At 36.9% G+C, this 6,653-nt stretch overlaps 1 non-coding gene across 1 annotated transcript; it reads right to left on the reverse strand.

Moving 5' to 3' along the window:
* Nucleotides 1–5,674: 5,674 nt before the first annotated feature.
* On the reverse strand, nt 5,675–5,832 carry LOC115031641. Its single transcript, XR_003837310.1, has one exon. It is a non-coding gene; the product is annotated as a U1 spliceosomal RNA (small nuclear RNA).
* Nucleotides 5,833–6,653: the final 821 nt, after the last annotated feature.

Below are 6,653 nucleotides of genomic sequence, written 5' to 3' on the forward strand. Positions count from 1 at the left end.
GGCCTAGTCTCACAAGAGACAGCTATATCAGGGTCCTTTCAAGCGTTTGCTGAAAGTTTTATATATTCTAATAGTGTTTTATATATGCATTATTATTCATTTTCTTGATGTGTGTGGCTATGAGTGCATGGTTATGTGCATGCAGGTATGCATATTTGTTCAGTTGTGTGTGTGTGTGTGGTGTGTGTGTGTGTGTGTGTGTATACATGTGGGTTTCTCAGATATCATCCAACATTTTTTAAACAGTCTCTCACTAGCCTGTGTTTGACCAGATGTGATAGGATGGCTGACCATGGACCAGTGATGCTATTATTTCTGCCTCCCAGCATTGTGTTTGTGCCACCATACCCACATATATGTGAGTTCTGGAATTTGAAAGCAGGTCTTCATGATTGTAAAACCACCAGTTTACTAACCAAGCAATTTCCCTAGTCATTTGTTGCACATATAATTAATATCTATGTTTCATATCTCTAAAGTTGTAAGAATAATGTTACCCTTGCCATCTTGCCCCTGGGCTAATTAAACGCACTATAAAATTCTAAAGATAATCATGACATAAAATAGTATCTCAAATAAGTTTGCAATGGTTACTATAGGCACTGCCAATTTCCAGCAATGCTAATTCATTATGCTTATAAGGAACTTGCAGTGTGCTGAAAGTTTTCTTGTTTGCTACTGGTTATTGCCTCCATTTATAGAGCATAAAGAAAGTTAAGTGACTTGCCCCAGGGTTTAAAGTAAAACTGACTTAGTTGAGAAGTATACAATAGAATGGTGGTTAAGAGCTTGGCTCCTAACTTCAGACTGGAAGGATAGAAATCCTAGCTTACTACAATTTTGGTATACAATGTTGGTAACATTCCTTAGTCATGTTATGCATTCAATTTGTTACCACTAATAGGTTGTTATGCAGTTAAGGAAAAATAATTGATCAAAGGTACTGGGAGCTTCATCTGTCAAAAAGCATGATTAATTAATACATACAATAAACTGTATGTATTAATCATTAAACTGGGATTCTCAGAAACCAGAGCTATTTCCACTGTAGAGCTTAAAAGATAGCATATGGAAACTCTGTCTCAAAGTTAAAATTAACTGGAAATCGGGGCTATAAGTCTACTTACATAAAAGAGGTGGTGATAGTAGACACCCGCTAATATATGCAGATCACATCAGAAATATACAGACGATGCTACTACTCTGCATGCCTACACACTCTAGTGATATGACCAGTTTCTCCTTAACATACATTATCAAATAGACATAAAAAAGTAAAGAGGAATTTCAACTCTCCAAGAGCTGCTAGCACTACAACTCTGATTTAAGCAAACTTTCATGTAAGCCTCGATCCTCATTTCTCAGAGAAAAGGAAAACACCATGGATGTCATAAATGGAGAAAGAACATGGTGATATAGAAGAGACAAAATCCAGAAAGTGAGTAGCATGACTATCATGCAATGAAGCTGAAATTTGAATCTGGCTTTGCTTCAGCTTCTTGGTCTCTATATATTTACTGGTATTCTGAATTTTCTTTTCCTTAAAAAAAAGTAATACAAGCATATGCATTGCTTATGATAGCAATTGCTAGAACTAAATGTAAGGTGATGCATATGAGGGATCTATTACAGTGCCAGGTAATAGTGGGTACTCAGAGTCACATAGTGCATACTCAACAGATATTAAATCACATATCTTGGGTTGCAAGCATCATAGAGTTCAAGGAAATGAGATTAAGTCTCCCACATGTGGCAGTACAAGAGAGCATATGATTAACACTAGAGAGATTTCAAGAAGTGAAATTTTGATGCTACAACTTGACGATTGTATGACAAGAGAAGAAATACTTTTCAAGTATGAGGAGACACAAAGAAGGTTCTATGACAAGCTTAGATTGCAGAATTCCACTAAAACATCTATAAGAATCATGCAAACAAGGAGAGTGCAAGCAGGTACACTACATAGCCATGTGGCTCTAACTGGGAAAGGCTCCACCCAGGTCAAACTGATACTCAAAATTACTGCAAAATAAAACAGCAGAGGCTTAGAACTTTTCTGGGAGCAGGTAACCAAGGAAACTAGAGGCACTCTGTGTGGATAGAGATGATACAAAACTAACCTAGGGGCAACCCTAGCAGAATCCTATATAGTCCTCTTCTTACCTCTTCTGCAGTCAGAAAGATCATTCCGAAAGCCTGAAAGACCAAAGTAATAAATGAACTCACATATACCAGGACCAAAGGGATACCAGCTACCAGCACCTGCTGGTACACAGCTCCTTCAGGCTAGTGTCACAATATTGCAGTGGTTGGGTTGGAAGGAGATGGAATGAGGGCAAAGGTTGAATCCAGATGGGTGGCCATGTAAAGTTTTATAGTCAAAGCTTCAAGGTAGAAACGATTGCACAGTGGCCCAGGAGGTGAACCTTAAAGGAAAAGCAAGGCATCCAGACAATAGTTGAAACATTTTATTATGGAAAAGGTCAGATAGACAAAGAATAATAAGAACATGAAAGTGAAGTCAAAATCCACCAGAAAACCAGCTCATGACTTTTCTAAGATTGTTTTTTAAACCATTATATTTATAATATGAGATTATAATACATCATTTTCTACTTCCATTTTGTTCATCCAAAGCCTCCTGTATGAACATCCTTTCTCTCTTTCAAATTTGTAGCCTACCATTTTAATAAATTGTTGTTTTATATACATATCACAGACACATACATGTATATATTATTAAATACATAAATACAATCTTCTCTGTTTATAAAATGTGATATTTTCATAGTGACAATTTGGTATTGAATAACCAATTGATATTCTCTTCCCTGGGGAAGATTATATCTCCCACTCTTCCCAAATACATTCTGAATGCTTGTCTTTATACACACAAATACATATAGTTCGACCCTTCATCAAGGAAACTTCTCTTTGTAACAGACTGAGACTATTACAGAAAAATCACAATGAACCAAAATGCAGTGGTAGAGCTCAATTTCAACTGCTAAAGATACAACACAACTCCTGCATCTAAGTCTTGGGAAACACTACAGAAGACAGATGGCAAACATTGTAAGAGTCAAAGGAATCAGGGAGTTTGCTGTGAAATTGTGTTCCCTAGGTATGTCTAAAGCTACAACTATATAGAGTCTCCCCAACAAGAATACTTAAAATATAACTTGAACAAGAATAACATCAGCTGTGATGCTAAAATGAATGGTGGAAAGTTTTAAGTTTATTTTTCCACTACCCTTTGGACTAGTGAGAAGCAAATACAAACTTTGAATAATTTAGTATTTATCTCTAATAATTAGAGTCTTGTTTAAAATGTAGCTATATTATTGTTTTCATATCTGAAATGTATAGCAGGCCCTTAATATCATTAAATATATATAATCAGCACTAAAATGTACCTCATTGTCTCATAACTTCTGTTTTTATCATTTTCTTTGGAGATCTGTATTTAAACAAAATCTATAAATTGCATTTTGTCCATACCCCTTAAGGCACCATAGTCTAGAGTTTCCTCTTCCCTTTTGTAAAATTTTCCTTAATTTAAAAATGTACGGTTATTAGTGTTGTAGACTGTCCTCCAGTGTAGCTTTAGTTACATGTATCTTCTAGGTTTTTTTTTTTTTTTTACCATGGTTCTTGGTCTGTTCACCACAATCACATAAGCTAGCAATGACAGTAAGATTGTTGATTAGGCTTTAAGCTTTAGAAGACTTGAGGTGATGGGATGCCTGATTATCCTTTCTATGAAGATAGAGCGCTCAATTCAAAGGTTATCACTCAATTCAAAGGTTACCAAATTATATCCATGTTTTTAGAAGATATCAAAAATCATACCATTCATGCAATAATTCATTTAAGCTTAAAATGGTGATATTGGGAGCTGGGGAGATAGGTCTGAGGGTAAAATGGAAGCTAAATAAACATAAGGATCTGAATTTGGGTGCCTATAAAAGCCAGGCATGATAGAAAGCACTGGGGAAATGGGGACAAAAAGATCACTGGGGCTTCCTGAACAGCTAGTCTTGTCCAATCAGTGAGCTACAGTTCTAATGAGAGACCTTTTCTCAAAAAATAAAACACTATCCTTGTTTGAGTCTTATTTAGAGCCCTATCTACTTCATCTTTTTTCTCAGCCACAATGAAACTTCTACCATCTGTTCAAGCCATGGCCTACTAATGTATGACCATAGGCACAAAGCAATGGAACCAAGAAATTGAGCTTGCTAAAATGTAAGCCAACATACACACAGCAAGAGAAAGCTGACCAACACATCAGGCAAACACCCATCTAGCTACATAACATAACCACAAAGTAACATGATCCTCTACAAATTCATCTATGTGGACCATTGTTCTTCATTGCTGGGTAATATCGAATGGTATGGACACATTTGTTTAAATATTTACCGTTAGAAGGACATCTGGCTTGCTTCGAGTTGGTGAATAATGCTTAGGAGAGCTTCTGTGAAGATTTGTGTGGAGAGTGCCGTGTGAAGAAAGTTTTCAATTACCTAGGATATATGTTTAGGAACACAATTGCTGATTCATGCAGTAGTTACAAGTTCAATTTTAAAGAAATTTCCAGGAAGGTTTCAGGGCAGTTTGTGCCATTTTTCATTCCCAACAGCCATATGTGAGGAAACCAGTTTCTCTATACCCTCACTATCATCTTTTGGGTTTCTGTTTTCTTTTGTGTCTCTGGCTGTTTAAATTTCTTCAGCACCATTTATTGAAAAGTTATTCTGAAACCATGGAATTGTGCACATAGTTGGCAAATGCCACAGGTCTCTGAAACACACTCTTTATTATGTTTATAATCTATTTGCTCTCTGTTCTTCATTACTCCCATACACATCTAGGCTCCCCCATTCTGCCCTTAGGGACTACTTCCAGAAAAATGTAGGGTTCTGGCATACTACCATGGCTTTGCTCTTACTAGCATGAAAATGATGGCTTCTCCAGGAGCTTCTACTTCATAAAGATGTAGAAGTAAGAGAGGAAAAATAACAGCTAGGTGGTACCTACTTCCTAAGTCTCCACTGTGCCTCCTCTGACTGAACCCCACTGAGTAAAATAGGACTTACAGCATCATCCCAGGTAGACTAGAACTCAGTCTGTCTGTGCCTTCCCATTCACCTTACCCAGGGGTTTGGATTGACTTTCCTGATGGGTTCCTTTCCTCTTAAGTTTTCTCTGTTATCCTTCCAATCAGCAAAGTGATTAGGAAAGAGCCAGTCTAGATCTCCCACTAGAGGGTTGCTGAAATGGGTGTGTGTGAGAGAGAGGATGACATACCTGTTCTGTGGCTTTTGTCTGGGATGTCAGGTCTATTGTTGCGAAAGTTTTATATTCCTTTGATGCTCATTTCCTATTCATTAGGATATGTGCAGAGAACGGAATTTTGAAGAGACATTTGGACTAGCCTTTTGAAGCTACCATTATCCTGTTCCAACTCTACTATGTGTGAGGCAAGAGGAAATTCCAAGGATGTCAACAAGTGTTTTCTCTGTGTTCTGTGGCTCAACATTATTTACCTCTTCTTTTTTTTTTTTTTTTTTTTGCATCTCATGTTTGTTATAAATATAATGTCCTTATAGCAAGAGAAAGTAGAAAACACCAAGTACTACATATTCCTAGAGGTAGAAGTCTGTGTTTTATAGGACTTAATGTGAAAGCAGTCCTCCATTACACAAATTATGCAGTTGAGTCTCTCAAATTTGGGGGAAATTGTGGGGGTCAGCACATTGGAAGTGAAATGGATAAAACTTGCCCTAAGACAGCCACTTTAATGATAATGTTATGCCAGCTAAGTATCACAAATCTATTATTAATGACCAAAATAAATGTTCACTATTTTGATAGAGTAGAATCTTTTATCTGTCTCCACTCCCCATCTGTCTTGCTGTCTTGGCAATCACTGATAGTGACCTTGGTTTCTGTATAGTCAGGTGAATTACACTCTTTATCATACTATCTATGTAAAAGTGTGTGTGTGTGTGTGTGTGTGTGTGTGTGTGTGTGTGTGTGTGTGTTCAGGCAATGCTGCACTATGATCACTAGCAATGTGTTTCTGGAAACACTGAGTTTGGTGATTCTTTTGTTTTGATGGCTTAGGCATTTCCACAGTGTGCTTTGCATGTAGCATTTCAAATCCTGTTGAAGTAATTTTAGCATCTATAGTTGTGTCAAAATTGCTATGCATGCAGTATAATTTAAGGCTCATTTGTTTCACTCTCTTTTGAATTTTAAGAATTTTATTCCTATCTTGATTTTGGATGTGTTTCATAATTACATAGAGTAGAATACAATTCTAAGTTAAATACATGACATAAGGTGTATATACAGATGCCTGAAGATTCCCGGCCTCTTTGTTCTTCATCCAGAACTGACTTGAAGCATTAAGTTCATTGCACAAAACTTATGATGAGAAATGCATTTTGTTTCTGACTTTTGATTTATTGTATTTTTGCTGTGTGTGCGGAGGATGGGGAGGGATTTCTGTATCCATTTATCCCTGGGTATATAAAGTGCAGACCTACACAGAGAGCTTTCTGAGCTGTGGTCTCACCTGCTAACCCATTTTGGACTTTCTTTTTGTTCTTAACCTTTTCAGATTCTCTCTCTCTCTCTCTCTC

Source organism: Mus caroli, chromosome 7 (genome assembly GCF_900094665.2).
Source record: "Mus caroli chromosome 7, CAROLI_EIJ_v1.1, whole genome shotgun sequence".
NCBI lineage: Eukaryota > Metazoa > Chordata > Mammalia > Rodentia > Muridae > Mus > Mus caroli.